The sequence below is a fragment of the Prionailurus viverrinus genome, chromosome X (assembly GCF_022837055.1).
Source record: "Prionailurus viverrinus isolate Anna chromosome X, UM_Priviv_1.0, whole genome shotgun sequence".
NCBI lineage: Eukaryota > Metazoa > Chordata > Mammalia > Carnivora > Felidae > Prionailurus > Prionailurus viverrinus.
The window spans coordinates 3368128-3392500 of record NC_062579.1 but is presented as its reverse complement, the minus strand read 5'-3'; the positions used below and the strand labels follow the sequence as shown (position 1 = coordinate 3392500).

The window sequence follows — 24373 nt, the reverse complement described above, 5'->3', positions numbered from 1 at the left end:
AAGTTGATGGCTAAGTTCGCTGCCAATAAACACATCCATTAAAAAGAAAACTGAGGGGCGCCTGGGTGGTTCTGTCGGTGAAGCGTCCGACTCTTGATCCCAGCCCAGGTCTTCAGGGTCGTGAGTTCAAGCCCCACACTGGGCTTCGCACTGGGTGCGGAGCCTACTTAAAAAAAACAAATGATTTCTGTAAACCGAAAACTGCTTTAAAAAAAGTACATTAGTTTTTTTTTAAGTTGTAATAAAAATAAAGAAAAAATCCACATGACCTGAAGTTATGAACAAACACATTGTAGATGCACCATCGTTAAGACCTCACAGCACTACCCCAGCAGACAGGTTATCTGCAAGCACCAGTTTGCAATCTTGATGGCAGAAAAATAAGGGGAAGCCACGGAAAGCCCCTTGCAGATGTCCTCGCGGGGCGGTGTATACATGAGAAGAATGGCTGGGTTTAGCACGTTTAAACAAAGAAATACGCTAAAGACATCCTTAAAGTCTTTCCTTTTTTTAATGTTTATTTATTTTTGAGAGTGAGCATTTAGCGGGGGAGGGGCAGAGGAAGAGAAAGACAGATAATATGAAGAAGGCTCCGCACCGTCAGCAGAGGAGAGCCCAACGCAGGGCTCAGACCCACGAACCGCCAGATCACGACCTGAGCCGAAGTCAGACGCTCGAGCAAGTGGGCCACCCAGGCGCCCTTAAGGTCTAAAAATGTATGTAAAGCTTTAATTAAAAAATAGTGTTGGGGCACCTGGGTGGCTCAGTCAGTAGAACGTCCAACTCTGTTTCAGCTCAGCTCATGATCCTACATTTCGTGAGTTCAAGCCCCAATTCGGGCTCTGCTCTGATAGCACAGAGCCTGCTTAGCATTCTCTCTCTGCCTCTCCCCGGCTTCCACTCGCACATCCTCTCTCTCTTTCAAAATAAATAAACTTTAAAACAGTGCACATTAGCTCCCCACCCCACCCCACCCACCCCCCCCCCCCCGCCCCCGCCGCCTTATCCTCGAAGAATACATTCTGAGATCCCCCAAGGGGGTGCCAGAAACGGCTGGTGGTGTGGACCCCTGGAGAGACAACATGCTTTGTCCTCTGCCTGCATACCTATGGGAAGTTTAATCTGCAAATCAGGCACAGTAGGACAGGAACAACACCAATGGAAAAAGGGACAATTATAACAATACACTGCAATAAAAGTTATGGGAGTGTGGTCTCAGTACTCTGTCTCTCAGAAGACCTTACTGTATTGCATTCATCCTTTCTCGTGATGACGGGAGGTGACAACATACTCATGATGAGATGAGTCAGGTGAATGATACAGCATCCGGCCATCACTGACCTTTGACCTACTGTCAACACAGTTGGCCGTGGGTAACGGACAGGTGCAAAGCAAAATTGCAGACTGGGGTCAGGCCGTGGAGGGCAGGGGTGGTACTGTATTTTTTAAGCACCAACAATTACTTATCTGTTGATTGAAAGAAGCTTTTTTAAAGGTTTATTTTTGAGAGAAAGAGAACATGTGCACACGCAAGACGAACAGAGAGAGAGGGAAACGGAGAATTGAAGAAGGATCTGTGTTCTCAGCACGGAGCCCAACAAGGGGCTCAAACTCACAATCCACAAGATCATGACCTGAGCCAACGTCACACGCTTCACCGACCGAGCCACCCAGGTGCCCCTGAGCACCAACAACTTTTTAAAATAAATATAAAGGAGCGTATGCACAGCCTTACAGAAACACAAAATCATCCAATATATAGTTTATGTTCTAAAGATTCAAGCAAGCATTTCTCACCAGCCCGTGTGGTCAACCGTGGTCCGTTTCCTTGGCTCGATCCGGAGCCAGACACGGGTTCTTACCTGTCCCACTGCTCACAAGCGCTGTGACCCTGAGAAAATACACTCACTTCCCTCCCAGGGATGGGATGGTGGGTCCAAGCACCTCGCAAAGGTAACCGTTCATGTGATGCACCTATCATGCCCCAGCAAAGATTTCTGGGAGCCAATGTGTTAACTAAGGAAGAACAATTCAGTGCAGGTAGATCGGGGCAGGAACCACACAATCACCACAGTGGGTTGAACTGTGTCCCCTGAAAACTCACGGTAAGGTTTTCACCTCTAAGACTTGCAAATGTGACCTTACATGGAAATCACGTCTTTTGCACATGGAATCAAATTAAGTGGAGATCATCCTGGATTAGGGTGGGCCTGAAATCCAATGACTGGGATCTTCTAACAGAAAGGAGAGATTTGGGGACAGACACACAGAAGGCGGCCACATGGAGCCAGAAGCAGAGACCGGATGATGTGGCTCTGAGCCAAGAACACCTGAAGACCAGAAGTGGAGAGAGAAGCATGGAATAGATTCCTCCTGAGAGCCTCCAGAAGGAACCAATCTTTCCAACACCTGGATTTCAGACTTCTGAACTCCTGAGATGTGACAGAATGAATTCTGTTGTTTTAAGTCATCCAGTTTGTGGTAATTGGCTATGGTGGCCAGAGAAATATATATATGTATTATATACATGTATGTGTGTGTGTGTGTGTGTGTGTGTGTGTGTGTATGTATTATATATATATTATATATATGTATTATATACGTGTGTATATATATTATATATATGTGTGTTATATACATGTGTTATATATATATACATACATACATATATGTGTGTGTGTGTGTGTGTGTGTGTGTGTGTGTGTGTGTATATATATATACCCCTTCTATGTTAAAGGTATACTCTAAAATACTTATGGGTGAAATGACACAGTGTTTTGAGATTTGCCTTAAGTTGCCCTAATTAAAAAAAAAAAAAAAGAAGTGAGGGACAGATGCCGACAGAGGCTGAAACTGCGTGAAGGGCACGTGGGAGTATATGATATATTGTATACGCTTTGAGTATGTTTTTGATGATTTCCGTATTAACAGGCTAAGAGTGCATACATAATCTGCACATATAGTTTTAAGTTTATTTGAGAGAGAGAGAGAGATCACAAATGGGGAGGGGCAGAGGGGGAGAGAGAGAAAGAGAGAGAGAGAGAGAGATCATGAACAGGAGAGGAGCAGAGGGAGAGGGAGAGAGAGAGAGATCACAAACAGGGGAGGGGCAGAGGGAGAGGGAGAGAGAGAGAGAGAGAGAGAGAGATCATGAACAGGAGAGGAGCAGAGGGAGAGGGAGAGAGAGAGAGATCACAAACAGGGGAGGGGCAGAGGGAGAGGGAGAGAGAGAGATCACGAACAGGGGAGGGGCAGAGGGAGAGGGAGAGAGAGAGATCACGAACAGGGGAGGGGCAGAGGGAGAGGGAGAGAGAGAGATCACGAACAGGGGAGGGGCAGAGGGAGAGGGAGAGAGAGAGATCACGAACAGGGGAGGGGCAGAGGGAGAGGGAGACAGAGAGAACCCCTAGCAGGCTCTGTGCTGTCAGTGCAGAGCTTGATGCAGGGCTCGAACTCACAAACCATGAGATCGGGACCTGAGCTGAAATCAAGAGTCAGGCTTAACCGACTGAGCCACCCAGGCGTCCGACGTTAATATCCATTTTACTCACTACCCTTTTCGAAAGAGAAACGACAAAAAACACCGGAACCCCATTCATTAAAGCTGCTATCGCATGCTGACCTACGGTGAGCCATCACCCGACCGAGTTTCTTGGAAGGAATCCTCAATTCAGGAAGCTCGCGTCCCCGTGCACTTCTTCAGATGCATCCCTTCACAAGGATAAACGACACGCACACCTGTGTGTATAAACCAGGGATCCTTTCTTACGTGCCCTCCACCAGCAGCACCGGAACAGAGACAATGGAATCAACACGCTGAAAATACCGCCCTCTGCTAAGGTTACACCCCTTCAGGAATTAGGTTCCCAATGGCAAGCATCAGCACACTGCCTCCAAAGACCTGATGGGCTTACAGACCAAATTCCTGTGATGTAGGCCAAGGCCAACCATCGGACCCTAACAAGGGGGGATCACACTTAAAAAGCCACTAGGAAAACACTCTGGAAACATTAGCTGGCAGTTCTGTAGCAATAATGAGGGATGTGACCACGCTGGCGGCCAACCTTACGACACTGAACCTGCACAATGGAAGCCACCGCACAGCCTCCAGGCGGACGGCCCTGTGGGAACCAGTTAGCCGCACTCTGGGAAAGACGGTGAAGCTTCCTGATACGTCTATTTGGCGAAGGCCGGGCCTGATTCTCAGAATCCCTCCTCAGGGAACATTCTCCCGCAGCTTCACCTGAATCGCACTGGAAAGAAATGAGATCGGAGGGGCAGCCTGGAGCCAGCAGCCCTCAGGAGAAGCCCGGGCAGCATCTAAATGAAGAACCGAAAGAGAAACAGGACTTGGCTGGGCTGGGCGGTCCGCCTCCAGCAGCTCTCAGGGGGTCTCTGATTTGCTCCGCATGCACTAGGTTTCCTTGGATGTGACCCTCACATCTCCAATTTCCTTTCAGAATCCGGATACCTGCACATCCGCACAGCACAGGGACTTCATCCTCTCCCAACAACACAAGGTGCTGGCAGCCAAGCCTTCCTGGAGCACGGAGCAAAAGGAAAGTTCTGCAGAGCACGGTCTGTCAGCTTTGCACTCCCGCCGTGTGGGGCCGGATCGCCCTCTGGGCTGGGGCGTCCTGAGCAATGTAAGGCCTTGGCCAACATCCAGGGTCCGCGCCCACTGGATGCCAGGAGCACATCCCCATCGAGCCAACCAAAAATATCCTCAGACACGACCAAGTGTTGTCCAGAGGCGGGGGGCAAAAATCCTCCTTCAGTGAAAACCAGAGTCCTAAAAAATCCTCACTGAACAGCCCAATCCCTGGAACGTTCTGGGGCAAAGTATGAACTCTGCCTTTTTTTTCCTAATTTTTTTTTTAATGTTTACTGATTTTTGAGAGACACACAGAGTGTGAGTGGGGGAGGGGCAGACAGAGAGGGAGACACAGAATCTGAAGCAGGCACCAGGCTCTAAGCCGTCAGCCCAGAGCCCGACATGGGGCTCGAACCTGTGAACTGTGAGATCGTGACCTGAGCTAAAGTCGGACGCTCAACAGACTAAGCCACCCAGGCGTCCCACAAGCATGCAACTTTCATCGGATTCACTCAGATGGCCTTTCGGGAAGATTAAAAAAAAATCTTTTTGAACAATTACAACGTCAGGCCTCACAGAACAGAGGTCTTTAAAATTTTAACTTAAGTATGTTGCAATTTCTAGGCAGTCAAGACAGATGGTGCAATCATTCTCCAACAGCAAGGACAAGCGTCCCACCAGTAATAGTGACAGCGGTTCGAGGATGTATCTGATTTTAACTCGCATCAAAGCCGGTTCCCAGCATGGCTCCCTTCATTTTCATGAACCCAGTTACGGCCTCCCTCAGCTCTCTGGCTTCCCTCGCTCTGCGCCCCTGGTCTGCCCTCCTCCCGGGGGAGGAAGAGAGCGGGGGTAACGCGCCACAGCGGAGAGAAGGCCGAGTTGTAGAACAGCATCCGCCCCCCCGCCCGCCCACCTCTCTTCCACATCAGCGTCCACTTCTGCCTCCCACGGGGCTTGCTGAGAGCAAAGAATTTTCCCTACGAGTGGCCACACGGGGATCCCCACATCTAAGCCGCTGGACCCAGAGTCCCCAAACGTGTGGGGGACAGCCTGGGCGGCATAAAGGAACACGACAACCGCATCTGAGCGATTCTCTTCGCCGTCACTTCCTCCCGCAGCCTCGCAAGAGGGCATCTTTGCGTATCCGTCCTCGGCTCACGCGTGGGACGGGAGAGCCCACGTAACTGCTCTCGTCCCACCTGCCGATCCTATTCAGTGAGCGTCCAGGCACGAAAGGTGAAGGCCGGTCCGTCAAAGAGGTACAATCGACGCCCCGGAAACAGTACAGGTGCCACCCCACAGCCAGGGACAGGAAGCTCCCATCGCACCGAATTTCAGATCAGCGCGGGCGAGGATGCCGTGGACGGGGCTTCCCGGCGCACTGAGGGCGGACAGGAACACGGCACGTTTCGGATCTGTCACAGCTTCTCGCATCACGCTGTGGTCGGGACGGATTCGGTTAGGACGAGATGCTCCAATTCTCTGCTGAAAAGGAATTTATCCGACACCTCCCTCCCCCTGTCTGTGGTTTTACTTCCCATGGTTAGCATACACAGTAACTCACACATTTCACAAATATTTAGGCGGGGGGGTGGGGGGGGGGGGCCGGACACAATAAACTGCCTGGAACCATAACATAACGCCTGCTAGTCTTTGCTTCAAGGAATTTTACATTAAATAAGATCCAAAATCCCCCTGGGGCTTTGGGTTTGCCAGAGAGCTTATTTTTCTGAATGATTTCCATTTAACTCCTTTGACAACTGTCTTATTAAGTTGCTGACACATCTGTCCTACTTACACCTCTGGTTTTTGCAAATAGGATAAAAATCATTTCCATGGGATACAAGCATCGTGGCTTCATTTTGTAAAAACAGCATCAATATTATCTGTTTGGCAAGCCATCCGAGCTTCCTCAGGACTATCTGCAGTATCCTGAAAAGAAACGGCCAATTCAAGTCCATTCTGCCGGGCACGGTCGGGCTGCCAAAGCCGCCCCCGCATCCTATCACAGGCGACCCATTTGTCCTCAGGCACAGGGCACTGCTTGTTTTATTGCAGCATCTCATCCCACGTCGTACGGCCAACACAGCCCCATTTCAGCCCCCCGTCTCTGGGGGTTCCTTCTCTCCCTGCTCCAGCTTGGCAGAATCGAATTTTCAGTTTCAATGCTTAAACATGTACGTGTTACTAATTACGACGCTGACCACTCGTGTTTCTCAGCATGACAAGGGCTGGTTAGGGCTACCTCTAACAACGGCCCCTTGGTTTGGGGGGGGGCAGGAAGTGGGGGACCACCTCCAACTGCTGTGTGTGTTGGGGACAGGTTTACCAGTTAGCGCTCTTACAAATTCCACCGCATCACTTAACAGGAAGTTTGGGTTCCCTTGCAATTATCCAATGAATCGTTTCTGTTCCTGCCAAAGGTTGCCAAGACTGGCTTGCAAAAGAGGACCTTTTCAAATGCTTTCTACATCTTTTGGGAGAGGCGAGTGAGCCAACTTGCTTTGGGCACTGCAGCTATCTCTCATTATGCTGGTGAACGTGCAGAGTTAAGGGTCACATTTCCCTAAATTCAATTTGAGAGAAAACCACGCAAAGGCAGGGAGTTTTGTTTTGCCACGCACTGTGGGAGGCTGAACAGAGTCCCCGGTCTCCACGCACTCGGTGCCACCAGCACCCTCCTCTGAGTTATGACAATCCAAAATGCCCCCCAGACCGCTGCCAGATGTCCAGGGAAGGGGTGGGGGCGACGACTGCAAAACTACGCACTGGAGAGTCCCTGTTCTGAAGGGGTCGGGTGCCACCTTGGTTTCCAGGTACCCACCAAAATAAAGACCTAGTTTGTACGGCGTTTCTCCAAACACGTCCCCGTCTCAAACCACCACCATGAGCCTCACTGCACTCCAGCACCAGACAAAGCTCCCAAACCATCCTCCCTGTTCAATCAGGGCGGCCCCTGGCCACATGCGCTATTTAATCTTGGGTGAATTAAAACTAAACAAAACCCGTAACTCAGTTCCTGGGGTGCATGAGGCTCGTTTCAAATGCTCTAGGGTCCCAGGTGGCTAGTGGGTACCGCACTGAACACGCGGATGTGAATGGTTCCATCTCGGCGCAGACAATTCGGCTGGAGGCGACCCTTCGTTATCGGAGAAGTTCTTCACTGACCTAACACCGGTGCAAGCTTCTGGAAGACCTCGGGAAAACAACTGGCGGGCACCTTCAAACTAACACCACGCACAGTTGAGGCTTGACACTTGGGAAAATAAGAAAAACTCTCTTTGTGCCGAGGTCACGCTATTCAAAGAAATCTGGGATTTCTACAAACTGACCACTTGATCTTCACCTCATAATTTTACACACTGCGTTTTGGGGGGCACCTGGGTGTTTCAATTAGTTAAGCACCCAACTCCTTGTTTCAGCTCAGGTCATAATCTCACAGCTTCGTGAGGTTGAGCCCCGCGTCAGGGTCTGTGCTGACAGCATGGAGCCTGCTTGGGATTCTCTGTCTCCCTCTCTCTGCGCTCCCCGACGCGTGCTGTCTCTGTCTCAGTATAAATAAATAAACTTACAAAAAAGAATTGCGTGTGTGTATGTATGTATGTATCTATATTTTTTACTGAAGTATGACATAGGATGTTCTATCAGTTTCAGGTGTACAATATATTCAAGGAAAAAAACATTGACTCTAAATTTACATGAAAAAAGTATAAAGTTGGAAATATTTAGATTGGCCTAAAATTGCAAATTTGGGCAACAGCCAAAGGGTGGACACCTACTTCAATTACTCATCTAAGCAAGATCTGTGGACCCGTGTGAATGACCTGCCTCATTTCACTGCATAATCCCGTCGCCTCCGACCGACCCGGCCCCAGTTTCGGTCTTCTGAAACTGTCTGCCATCTAGAAACCTGTTCTAGACACTGCACCCCCTCTCACAGCGCTGGCATCTGCGCAAATATGGTGCCACACAGACCTACACAGAGCACTTTCACGCCCACGGGTTCAACCCAACCCAGTGAAGGACACATGAGCTACTAAATACGCAACAGCTTTGTTATGCTATGCTTTGAGAGGACTTAGGGGCAAAAAGATCAAAACACAAAAGTACGCTTATCTCTTGGGGCGCATGGATGGCTCAATCGGTTAAGTGTCTGACTTTGGCTCAGGTCATGATGTCACGGTTCACGGGTTTGAGCCCCGCGTCATGCTCTGGGCTGACAGCTCAGAGCCTGGAGCCTGCTTCGGATTCTGTGTGTCCCTCGCTCTCTGCTCCTCCCCTGCTTGTACTCTGTCTCGCTTTGTCTGTCTCTCAACAATAAAAAAAAATTTTCTTTAAAGTACAATTATCTCACATAGAACTTAAAATCATAAAAGTAACTTTTTTTTTTTTAAGAGGGAGAAAGAGCGTGCGTGTGAGCAGGGGAGAGGGACAGAGGGAGACAGAATCTTACCCACGCTGCACACTCAGCGTGGAGCCCGATGCAGGGGTCTGTCCCATGACCCTGGAATCTGAAATCCAGAGTTGGACGCTCCACCGACTAAGCCACTCAGGCACCCCAATAATCAAAATAATTTTTAAAATGTAAAGCTGCATCTTAAAAACCTTCCTGTATCATTCTGATAGCCAACAGTTCATTGGGTCGTCTTGATCCCAGCTTGCATACATCCCCACAAAAGCTTCCACCGGAATGTTCAGGGTAGCATTATTCATGTGGTCAAACGGTGGAAACCACCCAAGTGCCCGTCAACTGATGAACAGACAGACACAACGGGGTCAATGCACACGACGGAGTGGCAAAAGGAATGAATCACTGACACGTGCTACAACGTGGATGAGCCTTGAAAACATTATGCAAAGTAAAAGAAGTCACGAAAGGCCACACAGAGTATGATTCCCTTTCTACAAAATGTCCCAAACTGGTCAATCCTGAGGGTCACAGGCTAGCAGCTGCCAGGAGCCACGGAGGAAGAAATGGGCAGCCACTGTTAAGGGTTTCTTCCGAGGGGCGTTGAAAATACGCTAAAATTAACATCTTGGTGAAGGATGTACAACTCTGCGAATACACCAAACACGATCAAATCAGATACTTTAAATGAATGAATGTGACAGTATGTGAACCATGTGTCAATAAAGCTGTTGAACAAACTGCCTCTGGCTAACGTTGTTCTGGCCCACCTAGCACAGGGGTGCGTGATGAACACACTAATGAAGCTCACTTATCTTTAGACAGTTAATACAGCCCAGCACACGGCATTTCCACTCCGATGAAGTGACGAGGTGCTGGTGGCCGGGGGACACTCACTCGCTTGTATCAACAGAGAGATAACGTTTTCAGAACTGTTTCTGCACTTTCTAGACAGGACACGTCTTTCTGGCTGGGGACTCTGAGACAGATGAGGCAATGGGTCCTACCCGTTCACCTGAGGCCCCTGTCCTCCATAATTCTACATAAAGTGCGTCCCAGCCCAGGCGCGGGAGGCAAATCACCAAGCAGACCTTCTTGCGTCTAAGCATCATCTTGCGGTGTGCTCGGGGCATCAGCTGAAGTCAAAGCAACAATCCCCAAACTCGATCACTTCACTGCCATTTTCAAATCCCGACGTGGCCCCGTATCCCCCATAATGATCTGCAGGTGCTTCTGTCCTCTCGATGAAGTCTCACTGAAGGCGACAGGGTGCGTGTCCTAGGATGCCTGGGAGTGTCCCCTTGATGCTGGCCCTCTCCTGCACCTGTACCCGGCCGACACACGGCCCCCCTCAACCACGAAAGAAATACACCTGACCACTTGTTTTTGCCTCTGGGGATCCGGAGTAACTCTGCCTGCATCCCAGGAGACTCCTGTGAAGGACACCGCTGAGAACTCATTCTTGGCCCACAGGAAGGCCGGACCGCAGCAGGACAGCATTAACCCCAGACCAGAGAAGACGTGCCACGAGAAACCTATCCCAGGGCGATGGGTTCAGCACCAATCGGGTCACGCCAGCCCTTGCTAGCCACGGTCCAGAATTTCTTTATTCACAGCTTAACAACTCCCCACAGCTGCAGAGTTTAGAGGTTTCAAGGGCCATAAATCCATCTGTTCTCTCCTTATCTGAATTTCATACGAGATTAATATTCTACCTACATCCGCTGACAAAGACAAATAGCTCCCGAGCACGGAATGACGATATTCTATGTAAGTAAACACTGGGAAGGGAGCTCGGTGCAAACGTGGTATTTGTAACTGAAATCTGGAGTCTGAAGGAATACGTACCTTGTGAGCTAAACACTGTGTGGTCACACAGAAAACTGTCTTTAAAACGGGTGGAAAAATTACTAAAGGTCATACACCCTGCCCTCTACTGCTATCAAATGCGGTGAGCTCCGTGAAATCACAAAAGCACCCAATAATGTAATTAATTTGATAAAGAAACCATAAATTAAATTTTAAATCAGACTGAAAATGAATCAGCAATGTAACATAAACAAGAAATGCAGCCCACGGTCTTAGCCAGAAAGCCCTCCTGCTAGGAGGACTTGCCTCACAAAGGAAGCTTTTCTTTAGGTTTACGAAACGGCAAGTGGATAACCGTCTAATTCCATCAGTTCGAAATAAAAAAGTGGACGTGCATTTTGAAGAACTCAGAAACGCCACCAAAGCACTTTGTTTTGTAAGGCAAACGGCTACAGATACTACAGACTGTGTGACAGGTTTTCAACTATTTCACGGAGCTCCGTGCTCGCCCGCTACGTTTTCCACCCCCAACCAAAAACGAAATCGAATCTTTGGTGTGCAGCCATAGGAACCGTCCTGCTCCAACCCTGGCACCCAGCGCTCAGAAGGCACTCATTATCTGCAGAACAAATGAACAGATAAATCGGCAGCAATTCTGCCGCCCTACTTTGCACCACAACGTCAAAAGAAACTCATTCTGATTGCTGCATCTAAATAAAGTTATAAACTCATCACAGGTGAACGATACTCCTGTTAAGTAAAGAGCAGGTGGTTTAGGATTAAGTACTGCGATAATATGCGGGGACAGAGTCACATCCCAAAGTCAGAACGCCAATTTTCACAGACGATGCTTCAACTACAGACACCACACGGCAGAATAACCAAAACTCTTTTCACGTAAAGACTTCAACGTGCTGATTGCAAAGGGCCTCAGAAGTTGACACGCACAGAGCCAAAGTTTATACTTTTGCAGAGAAGTGAGGTCCCAGGAGGTGGGAAGAAGAAATGCCATTCAGGGACTGTTGGCGGACGGTTACTTGTCAAAGAGAGTTGTGGCCAGAGGCACGCGAGGGGAGGGAGGGAGGCAGGAAAGAGATCTCATTTCAAGAGAGCACAGCGGGAAGTCGAAGGGTGTGGGTACCTCTCTGGACACTTCTACTGTGTGAAATACTTCTTTCACTCACTGCTCTCTCCTTTGGAAGCTAAGGGAATAAAGAAACACATGGGACAAACGTATGAAGTCATCTCAGAAGAGGGCAGCTGACCCTTGAGCAATTCAGGGGGTAGGGACACCCACCCCTCACAGCTGAAAATCTGTGTAAACCTTCTGACTCCCCAAAATGAACAGCCTACCGTTAACTAGGAGCCTTATCCATTAACATCAACACTCGATTTATACATATTTTGTATGTGATACACATTGCATACTGTATTTTTTTTTTTAAAGAAAAGTTTATTTTGAGACAGCGTGAGCAGGGGAGGGGCAGAGAGAGAGGGAGACAGGGAATCCCAAGCAGGCTCCACACTGTCAGCTCGGAGTCTGACGAGGGGCTTGATCTCACAAACCAAACCCTGAGAACATGACCTGACCAAAATCAAGAGTTGGAAGCTTAACCAATGGAGCCACCCAGGTGCCAACATACTGTGTTTTTTTTTTATTTAAAAAATTTTTTAATGTTTAGTCACTTAGAGAGAGAGAGAGATAGAACAGAAGAGAAGAGAGACAGAAAGAGATAGCGTGAGTGAGCACACAAGTAGGGAAGGGCACAGAGAAGGAGACACAGAATCCCAGGCAGGTGGGGCATCTGGGTGGCCCAGGTGGTTGAGCATCCGACTTTGGCTCAGGTCATGATCTTGCCATGCGTGAGTTTGAGCCCCGTGTCAGGCTCTAGGCTGACAGCTCAGAGCCTGGAGCCTGCTTCAGATTCTGTGCTTCCCTCTTTCTCCATCCCTCCCGTGCTTGTGCTCTGTCTCTCTTAAAATTAAGTAAACATTAAAAAAAAATTAACAACAACAACAAAAGAATCCCAAGCAGGCTCCACACCATCAGAGCAGAGCCTCATGTGGGGTCTGCACTCACAAACCGTGAGATCATAATCCAACCCGAGACCAAGAGTCAGGACACTTGACTGACCATGCCACCCAGGCACCCACCCCCAACATACTATATCCTTAAAGTAAGGTGGTGAAAAGAAAATATAAGAAAATCACATGGAAAAGAAAATAGATTTACAAGACGGCACTGTATTTAGAAAAATCCGCGTCTAAGTGGACGGCGCAGTTCAGACCTGGGTATTCAAGGGTCAACTGCAGTTCCCAAAATAGTAGAATGTTGTCTTAACTGCACCTGAGGACGTGCATGAGGGAAGCTGTGGCATTTTCTGTGTGGGTACAACACGCTTTCAGCACACACCAACCAGAATCGTTTGCTATGTCTACTTTTTTTTGTTTTTCTTAAGAGAGAAAGTGAGAGAGAGCCAGTGCAAGCAGGGGAGAGGGGCAGGCTGGGTAGGGAAAGAGAGAGAGAAAGAGAGGAAGGAAGGGAAAGAGTTGGAGAGAGGGAGGGAGGGAGGGAGAGAGAGAGAAACAGAGAAAGGGGGGGGGAGAGAGGGAGAGAGGGGGGAGGGGGGAGAGGGGGAGAGAGAGAAAGAGAGAGAGAGAGAGAGAGAGAGAGAAAGAAAGAAAGAAAGAAAGAAAGAAAGAAAACAAAACCAAACCCTAAACAGGCTCCAAGCCCAACAAAGGGCTGGATCCCACAACCCTAGGATCATGACCTGAGCTGAAATCAAGAGTCGAATGCTCGGGGCGCATGGGTGGTGCAGTCGGTTAAGCGGCCGACTTCAGCCAGGTCACGATCTCGCGGCCCGTGAGTTCGAGCCCCGCGTCGGGCTCTGGGCTGATGGCTCAGAGCCTGGAGCCTGTTTCCGATTCTGTGTCTCCCTCTCTCTCTGCCCCTCCCCTGTTCATGCTCTGTCTCTCTCTGTCCCAAAAATAAAAAATAAATAAATAAACGTTGAAGAGTCGAATGCTCAATGGACTGACCCACCCAGGTGTCCCCATTTACTATGTCTAAAAAACAGTGATGGTCCAGACATAATGGATTCAACTTCAAAGTATTTCTTTGTAAACCACTCAACCGCCCAACGATGGATGAACAGATAAACAAAATGTGGTCTCTATACACAAAGGAATATCATTCAGCGTTGAAAAGGAAGGAGATTCCGACACCTGCCAGAACATGGATGAACCTGGGAGATATTATACTGACTGAAATAAACCAGACACGAAAAGACAAATACTGTCTGATTCCTCTTATAGAGGTACCTAGAACAGGCAAATCTGTAGACACACAAAGTGGAATGGTGGGTGAGGGGCTACAGCGAGGAACTGGGATTCAGGGTTTAATGGCTCAGAGTTTTGGTTTGGGAAGATGACAAAAGTTACACAACAATGTGAACTTAATAACACTGAGATGAAACTCAAAAATGGTTAAGACTGGGGTGCCTGGGTGGCTCACTGGGTTAAACGTCCCACTCTTTTTTTTTTTTTAATGTTTCTTTTTGAGAGAGAAAGAGAAGAGTGTAAGCAGGGGAGGGGCAGAGAGAGGAGGAGACACAGAATCTGAAACAGGCTCCAGGCTCTGAGCTGTCAGCACAGAGCCCGATGTGGGGCTCAAACTCATGAACCGCGAGATCATGACCTGAGCTGAAGTCAGACGCTTAACCAACTGAATCACCCAGGCACCCCTAAACATTCAACTCCTGATTTGGGCTCAGGTCATGATCTCACGCTTTGTGAGTTTGAGCCCTGAGACGGGCTCTGCGCTGACAGTGTGGAGACTGCTTGGCATTCTGTCTCTCCCTCTCTCTCTCTGCCCCTCCCCTTTTCATGCGCTCCCTCTCAAAATAACCTTTAAAAAAAAAAAAAGGATACTTTCTCTCACTCTCTGACTTCCCTTCAATCACACAAGCTCTTTCAAAAAAAAAAAAAGGTTAAGATAGTAAATTATACGTCACGTGTATTTCATCACAATAAAAAAGAATCCTTTGTAAATCTGACTTAAATAGGTATTAAGCAAAGCATGACCTTTCCATTATAGTCTTTTTGTAGGGGAGTATTTTCATGTTGAAAATAAAATAAAAATCTGCTAAAATAAAAATCCATTAAAAATCTGCTAACTGTGCATACAGAGGTCTTATAAAGGTGGGGAATTTGAAAAATTACATAATTATTCTAAGTAATAAATTCAGAATTCCTCCTGACCATAAAGAAATCACAAATTACACAAATTATTTTCCTTGATAGATTATAAGTTAAATGAAGTTAAACAGATTTGATGCCTATGAATTACACATACGATCATGTTGTCTTAACTGTGTTTCTTAACGCAAAGAGAAACATTATTTAGGAATCGCAGTTGTGGCTATAACCTTATTCTTTTCCAAATTTGTAGTTATATTGAGTGTTGGAGTCACAGTAGGAGAGCTGAAAGTGTAACTCCTCACCACGATACTTCACACCCATAAGCACACTGATAGTCATACTGTGAAGAAGACAGAGGGCGACAATTTACATATGCACAGTTTTGGGTCATATCCCACACCAGCCAACCTCCATACTATCGATATCTGAGCCAGACAACTCTTTGGTGTGGGAGGGTGGGAGGGAGGCTGTCCCGTGCGCTGGAGGACGTTAACAGCATCCGAGTCCTACTCTCTAGAGGTCAATATCCCACCCACGCACACCCCAGTCCTGAAAAATATGTCTCCAGACTTTGTCAAGTGTCCCCTGGGGGGCGGGGGGGCACTCTAGTTGACAAGCAGTGTCCTAAACGGAGAGACACTTGGGAACATTAAGGGTTATAGTGGAACCATTAAGAAAAACAACATACTTTGATTTATTACAAGAGACAGAAGAGTAGAGTTTTGTCAGAAACGAAGGAATTCTTTCATCATTTTGAGGACCTTTCTTAGCCATGTTACACCCAGAATCTAAATCCAAGTTCAAGAGTTTATTCTTGAGTTTAGCTCATCAAGAACTTAATTAACGTCCATGTGAGTCAAAATTCCACCATGAAGAAACTCACTAGACTTTCAATCCCTTAGTTGGGAAGACGGCACACTTTTCCCAGTCTGCTTGGGCTTAAGACGAAAGGAATACCCAGCTTCTCACAAGAGAGCAGCTTTCCTGATAACCTGGAGGCAGCGTCTACGTGGCTTTGCGTGTGTGTTCTGGGCATTTGAGAAAGCAGGTGAAGACAAATGTGGTTTGAAAGGAAAGAACACTAAGTAAATCTGAACTGCAGATTGAAAGGCAGAACGGAAAGCTGAATCGTGCTATCCAACAGCACCCCACCGAGGACTCTTCATCAGCTGGAGACCACACAAGGCAACTGTCCTGCCCAATTATCCACACGGAACTGATACCTTTAAATCAAGAAGCTATGGTTCCCAGGGCACCTGTGAAGCTTTATTGCTTTTGATACAATGGATCAGCAACACCCCACTCTACCCCAGCACCCCCTAAACCCACTGAAAGTCCCCTCAGGGGCACCACCTTCACCAAGTTGAGTGTGAAAACCCCCATAGGTGGGTTAGTCTGCAACATGGTGCACGGCCCAGGTGACACACACCAGAGGCCCTATCTCGTCCCTACTTCAATGTCCACTTCTAATCTATGCGAACAGGTAACCACCCTTTCAGGCTCCACGGCACCATTTCTCCGAGCCGTGGCGCTCTTTGATTACAACTACCTGGGCCACTATGCCCTCCTTAGATTGTCTGAATAAAAAGGAACTGGTGGGAATTGGTCGCCCATCCCATGACTTAGACCTCAAAAAGGACAGCAATCCGAGAAAAAGGAGAAAGCCCAAGGCAAGCGTTTAGAGTAAGCCCAACACACACACACAGACACACACACACACACACACACACACACACACACTCTCTCTCTCTCTCTCTCTCTCTCTCTCTCTCTCTCTCTCTCTCTCTCTCCAGTGGGCAAACAGAATACAGCCCAAAAGCAAACAGTGAGTACTTCGGGGTCCTCGATCACTTCCAGGCTCTGGACAGGGAGGACGAGTGAGGGAAGGAGAGGGGGAGGCAGGAATGCCCACGGAGGGGCAACCGGGTGGCTCAGTCGGTTAAGCGTCCGACTTCAGCTCAGGTCATGATCTCACGGTCCGTGGGTTCAAGCCCCACATTGGGGTCTGTACTGACAGATTGGAGCCTGCTTCCGATTCTGTGTGTGTGTGTGTGTGTGTGTGTGTGTATGTGTGTGTGTGTGTCTGTCTGTCTCTCTCTCTCTCTGCCCCTCCCCAGCTCATGCTCTGTCTCTCAAAATCAAACACTAAAAAAAACTTTTTCAAAGGCACGAGCTGTTAACACCCACAACTCGATTGCATTGTCCAGGGCCTGAGGCGGAGTGAACGAAGGCAGTCTCCCAAGGCCAGATGCCGTGTATGTAACACTCTCGACGTGACAGAATTGTACACATGGAGAACCCAGTGGCTGCCAGGCGCTGGAGAGGGTGACATAAAGGAGTATCACGAGGAGCGTTCCTGGTGATGGAACGGTTCCGCGTCTGCGTCAGACTCACCAGCGGCTGCACGCACAGGTGTGAGGACATTCCATGCGCGGTCCACGCAAGCACGCACACGCACACAAACGCACAAGTGCACGTGACGACTGGTGAGGTCCACGGACGGCGTGCATCTGAGTCAACAGTGCCAACCCCCATTTCCTCCTGTGAGAGCTCAGGAAGATGCAAGGCGGAAGGCGGGGAGAATACTCTGGAACTCACCGTACTGTTTTTCGCAACTTCTTGCCAAGTTGAACATTAATTCAGAATAGAAGCTTTCAAGATAACTGTCTGATGGATGAACGGATAAACAAAATGTGGTCTATTCATACAACGGAATAGTACTTGGCTATAAAACGGCATGAAGGACAGACACGTGCGACAACACAGGTGAGCGTCGAAAACGGTCTGCTGGGGCACCTGGGTGGCTCAGTCGGTTGAGTGTCTGACTTAGGCCCAGGTCATGATCTCTCAGGTTTGTGGGTTTGAGCCCCGCGTCGGGCTGTGTGCTGACAGCTCAGGGCCTGGAGCCTGCTTCGGATTCTGCGTCTCCCTCTCTGTGTGACCCTCCCCCACTCGCTCTCTCTCTCTCTCTCTCTCTCTCTCTCTCTCAAAAATAAATAAAACATTAAAAAAAATTTTTTTAAAGAAAAAGAAAACAGTCCGCTGAGTCAGGAGTCAGACACAAAGAACACACCCCACAGGGCTCTCTTCACACCCAGGAACGCGTGAATGTGCCAACACAGGAAGTAGCCAGCTGCCTGCCAGGGACACGGGGACGCGGCAACAGCGAGCGACACTGTGACAACAGTCCATGCAAGGCTCCAGCTACAGGCTGTAGTGCTGGGCGCACAACCCCGGGTATACACCGGAAAACTGCGGAACCGCACGCTTTCGGTGAGTCAACGGTCACCTGTGTGGATTCTCTCGATAAAGTGGTTACCAAAAACTGGCACCATCTGGCACCCAGTAGGTGCTTTTTGAGGTATTTCGTCACAATTTACTGTTCCTTCCTCCCCGTGGGGGTCACCCCTGGTGTTCTTTCAGGCCACAGGGCGTCCCTCTGATACCGATGGGCTCGCATTCCGCACATGTGTCCAGGCAGATACGAGACGGGAGTTCTACCGCAAGTCTCCTCGGAATATTCTGTACGCAGGGGTACGTACAAAGTTCACGCCCTTTCTGTTCCTCCACCACCCCCTCAATTCCACCAGCCTGATCTATCAACTTTCTCCAATGAAAAAAAATAAGAAAAGAAAGCTTTCTTGTTCCTGGCTCCTCACCTCTGCCCACAGACTCGGTCCCCCATCCAGAACATACTTCTTCAGTCTGCGTCCAAACTCCTCCCGTCACCAAGCCCACCTGGAGTCTCCCCTCCAGGAGGAAGGTCCAGCCTTCCTCGGTGCTCTGGCACATGCCGGTACAATTCCTCAGAATTCGCTCAGCAGGGACCGTCTACACCATCCCAGGGCCGCCCGTCCATACCATGCCTTTGTGTCGCACCCCCCACTTCATGCACCTGTAATGCTTACCCCCCAGAACAAGACCCATCTCACACCTCTGTGTAGACTCTGCAATACTCCAGAAGGAACAGATCCCAAGCACGGTCCTCCCGGAGGTGAAAGATTTTCCATACAAAGTGCGCTGGAAAGGACCGTCTTGACTCAAGCGGGAATTAGGCCTTCTTGTGAACTGGATGCGTTACAGGAGCCAAGATGACAGTTCCAGACCCCACAAGGCCCCGTTCTAAGTGACCGGGGATTCTCTCTGCTCTAACGACAGTCCAGGCAGGGCTCAGAATGAAGGAAATCAGCCCCGCGGGGGCCTACGTCACAGGCCAGGCTGCCTCAGAGTGGTGCCCAAGCAAGGATTTTATGGAAAATGCTGGCTGGTCCTCAAGTAGCCCGTCGGTAGCCCGTCATCTTCCAGACACTTTCTGAGAAGAGCAAATAAGCCTAAGGGAGCCTGTGGCAGACAAAGAGTCAAAAGCCACTGTTTGTTGTAAATCAGCCTTCTAAGGACAAATTAAGTACCTCAAAAGCGTGTGCTAGAGAACAGCAGAAACGAGGCTTCTCGCAAAAGCGCACACGTTTTAATAATGACCTCCGTTTCTGTTTCCTAAAATTTCTGACTTCCAGAAGCTAAACAAAAAAAAAAGAAGTGTTATGCAGACATATTTTTTCTGTGCTAGCAAAATCACCTGTTACAAGAAATCCTGAGACATCACCGCGTTCCCATACTCAGAGCCAGTGCAGTACCGTTTCATTTTTAAGCACAGAAAATATGGAGAGGTGGACAGGATATTTATCACATAATAAACAATCCGTTTTACAATTTCACTTACTCAGAGCCAAATGTAGGCAAATCCCTTCTTCCTTCGAGGGTTTATTCTGAGGCCCGCTTTCTGTCTTCGGTTACCTGTCAATGAAAAACACGCAAAGTAAGGCAAAAGCATCCACGCAGAGACCGCTCGAGGCCAGCAGGTATGTGAATCGGGGCTATGGCAAAACCGAAATACTAACTGTGTCCAATGCCACACAAGAGCCAAGGGTGAATCTTAGGCTCCCTCCCCTCTTTAAAGCACACGATGACACTGTTCACACGGATCCGTTCAAAACGTTCATTATTGCAGAACCAATTACGATCACATCACCAGGGAATTTCAGTAACTGAAAAATCGACTCGGCTCTTACCAGACACGTTCTTCTCTACCCTCCAAAAACAAGCTAAGTGAAAACGCAGGTGTTTCCAGGTTTAGCCCAAGTCAGAAAGTTTCTCCTGACAACAACTGCCGTTCGGCCTTGTGGAAGACGGAAACAGCGCTCGGCGCCACTCCGGTCTTAGAGACACATGGGTCTTGTGGGGTGTCCCCAACCTGGCAGTGGAAAGGGGGGAATGTGAGGATGGAACAGCAGGGACAATAAACAAAGCAAACGGACAGCAAGATCATTTCGGATGACAGAACTACGGAAACCCCAGCTGGTGTCGGGACAGAGTCACCAGAGTTCTGGTGGGGCCTGGGGCAGCATTCTTGGAGGAGGGAGCACGTGAGCGCGGGGGAGGGAGGCCAGGCTGCACACACAGCAAGTGCAACTGTCCTGTGGTGAGAATGATCTTGGCCAAGAGGGAAGAAGTCTGCCAGGCTGGGCGCCAGAGGTTAAGTAATAACAGGTCCCAAGTCCCAGAGGGCTCTGTAGCCCATGGAAAGGAAACTGATCTGGGGCGCCTGGGTGGTTCAGTTGATTAAGCATCCAAGGCTCGGTTTCAGCTCAGTTCATGATCTCCTGGCTTGTGAGATCGAGCCCTGCATCAGGCTCTGCACGGGTAGTGTAAAGTCTGCTTACGATTCTCTGCCTTTCTCTCTGTCCCTCCCTCGCTCGTTCTCTCTCTCAAAATAAGACACGTTAAAAAAAAAAAAAAAGAAATTGATCCTACACAAGCTCCACTACCTTATTCTTCAGCCAGTACCAGGCTTCATGAGAAAAGAAAATCTGACCCTCCTGCTATTTAAAAAACTCTCCGGGGGCTCCCGTCATGCCTAGAACGAACTCCAGAGAAGCTCCTGATCAGCAGAGCCGCTCGTGGCCGGCACCGTGCTGGCAGGAAAGATGATCGTGAAACGGAGAGAGTGTGTCAGGTTCGAAGACATTCTGACCTAGAGGACGTGCGAGGGGGAGGGGCGGGAAGCATGCATGATGGGGACGGGACAAAAGAACCCAGCATGACTTCCGGGTTCAGGGTTTGGGCCACAACTTGGAAGGTGGTACCATTTCCTGGGACGCGGGACTGAGGAGAGGAAAATGGAGACTTTCTGTATGTGATGCGGTGAAATGCTATTCCGTCTCTCAGTGGACTGTGAACGAGGTAGTTAAGCACACCCGCCCGAGCAAGCAGGAGACATCACAGTTGCAGAGTTAAGTCTGGAACTCACCCCACGACCATGACCTTCAAAACCTATGGGCCTGAATGGGAGTGCCCCAAACAGGGTTTCTCGCCCCGGGCACCGCGGTCATTGTGGGTCAGGTCACTGTTGTTGGGGCTGCTCTGTGCCCTGAGCCGCACGCCTGGACTCCCCGTGTCAGATGCAGGTGGCAATCCACACGCCCCGCCCCCTCTGCTGTGCTAACCCAAGCTGACCCTGGCTGTTACCAGGCGTCCCCCCGGAGGGCACAAGTGCCCTGCTGAGAACCACTGGTCTACAGACCGCATGGTGTGGATGGAACCCTGACAGAAGGGGCTGTCAGTGAGAGAGGAGAGTGCAGAGAACTAGGAGGAAATCTTGGGCGGTGTGGGGTCCCTGGCGTCTAGGGACAGACCGCTCTCAAAAATCACGGAGGGACTAACAAATAACTGCCACTGAGCTGGAAGACTAGGAGGACTGCAGAGGACGGGATGACAAGCAACCACACTGTCTTGTCTGCCCACGCTCGCCCCATGGAAGAAATCCGGAGAGGCTTCCTGGAGGCAGCAAAATCCCTGTCGGCCCAAGACGCCAGGCGAGGAGGAAAAGAAAAGGGCTGCAGCTTGAGTGGTGCTGGAGGCAACAGGTGCAGGCCAGAGGGCCTTGGGGTCACAAGCACTCTCGGGGTGCTGGGAAAGAGGATGTGTGTAGCAAGGCGCCAGGATGCCAGAATGGGGCCGCCCTGTCCCGCATGGGGAAGAGGTGGCCACCGGGGTAAGGTGGCTCCGCGGATGGCACACTCCCGGGGGGGGGTGGGGGGGGGGAGGGGGCGACTCCAAAATTCCACACAAGCCACACAGTTCTGCCCAAGCAGGAGCCAGGGGCACCCTGGACGAGCCAACCACTTCTCTTTTCCGTTTTCTCTAAGCTTACAAGCACTCAGGCCCCCGGTGCACGGCGCTCAGAGCCCTTGACTGTGTGAAAATTGCTAACGCAACTTGCCAGATGCCTGATCCGTTTTCCTACCCTGTTCTGTCTTCATCCCACAGTATTACTGTGCACACACATTGTACTGAAAGAGGGAGAAGGGGAGTGGGGAAGGAAAGTTGGGGGGGGGGGGAGAAGGGCAGATTTACAGGTCTCACTTTGCTCCTAATTAATTATAAGCAACTCTCCCTGGACCACAGATTCCTCGGCTGTGAAATGAGGGCATTAAATTATTTATGAGGTTTTATCCACATCAAAAAATCTGAGGAACCATTTTCCTGTTGACTTCCTTTGTAAATTCTCAGGGAAAACACTTGCAAAGAACTGAACCAAGAGCGCTGCACAGGGATGCCGGAGGAGGTGGGGGGATGCACAGGGGGGAAGAATGTGTGTGTCTGTCTGTCCCGCAGCCAACTGACCACAGAAATACATCCAAAGGCTGCCAAGTTGTCCCAAAGTTGCCATAATGATTAACATTTGCACCCCAGAGAAATTCAAGTTGTGCCATCGGGAAAACAATGCAAAAAATGTCAACTATGTTTTCAGAGGCCACTGAGCATGACAAAGAAGCTGCCATTTCCTCCTGAGCCCTTTCTTTTTTTAGTGAGCCCTGAGTTAACCGGGCCGAGAGCCAGGGGCTAAGCCGGGCGTTGGCAGGAGGAACCAGAGAACTGCGAACACTTCATTTGCTACGGGGTTCAAGTTCTGTGTAACGAAGCTGTTGTTTCCTGCATTACTGATACCGAATAGCATTTTTATGTATTGCCACAAATTCATTCAATAACAGTTTTTAAATCCTTTAAAGCAGTGGTTCTCAAACGGGGCTGTCTCCCACGGGACACTGGGCATTTCTGGTTGTTGAGACCAGAGGAAGAATGTTAGTACCATCTAGTAAAGCACTCGGGATAGCCCTTCTTAGCAAAGAATTATCTGGCTGAAATATCAATCCTGCCAAGGCTGACCACACTAAGATTTCTATAATTTTATAGCAGATACATCCTATATACTTCCATGTTCCAAAGCATTTTTATCCCTTTCAAAATAATGCATGTACACTGTTTTATGTTTTTTTAATAACAATCCTCATAATCCACTCCAAATTGGCCTGTTTAAAAAAAATTTCTTTATTTTGAGGGGGGAAGAGGGGCAGAGAGAGAGAGACAGAATCTGCTGTCAACACACAGCCCAACACGGGGCTCAAATTCACGAGATCATGACCTGAGCCTAGATCAAGAATCACATGCTTACCCGACGAAGCCACCCAGGTGCCCCGACATGTACATTGTTTTAAAAAATAAAATACAGGTGAGGCAAAAGGCTCCTCTCTTTACTCCCAAGCTTTTTATAGCGCCATCTATCCCCAATTCTACTTCCCAAAGCAACCACTTGCAAATCTTAGAACTGTTGGAATTACTGGCAGTGATCCTTAGTATGACTTCCCTGTTTCTAAAAGACATGCTGATAATATTTCCTATCACCTTCAGATAATATTTATTTGATTTTCTCAAATACACATAAGGATTTTGGTTTTTTTAAATCCCCACCCTCAATTCTCTGCTTACCTGCCCACATTTGCCCAACAGTGTCATCGTTTTTGGTTAAATGTGTATTTGACAGATATTACTTTGACAATGGAATGGGCAGTATGGTGTGATTACAATTCCTTTCTTATGCAAACCTTTTGTTTTCCTGGAGTTACTAATTGTGTTTGTTTTTATTTTCTTAGTTTTCTTTCTTTTTTTTTCTTTGTATCCTTTGGTAATTCTTCCAGCACTGTCCACAATCTTTTGATTCAGTTTTTCACATGATCACAATTCTCAGATAACCTGTCACCTCTATGTGTTTCCTCCTCAATCAGCCCTATATCTCCCAAATACACATCAGACCTTCTGAAATGTCTTGCCTCGGCTCCAGTCTGTAACTGTCAGCATCAGGCCTGCTATATAGACTTCATGCCTTGAAACCATAACAACATCTTGAGAATACACTGTATCTCTGTTTCTAGGATCCCAACTCTCCCCAGTTTTAGGTTTACTCTCTCATTTTGGCCGGACACATTCTCTAGTAGATTTCAGGAAAATGACATGTAAAA

The 24373-nt window shown here is 48.8% G+C and overlaps 1 protein-coding gene across 2 annotated transcripts in view; it reads right to left on the bottom strand.

Moving 5' to 3' along the window:
• TBL1X (transducin beta like 1 X-linked) overlaps positions 1-24373 on the bottom strand; it is a 234053-nt gene that overhangs the window by 129135 nt on the left and 80545 nt on the right. For both annotated transcript variants that reach the window (XM_047843777.1, XM_047843778.1), the window contains one exon: positions 19738-19811. The gene's annotated coding sequence lies outside the window, so the exon portion shown is untranslated. The remainder of the gene's footprint in view (positions 1-19737; positions 19812-24373) is intronic.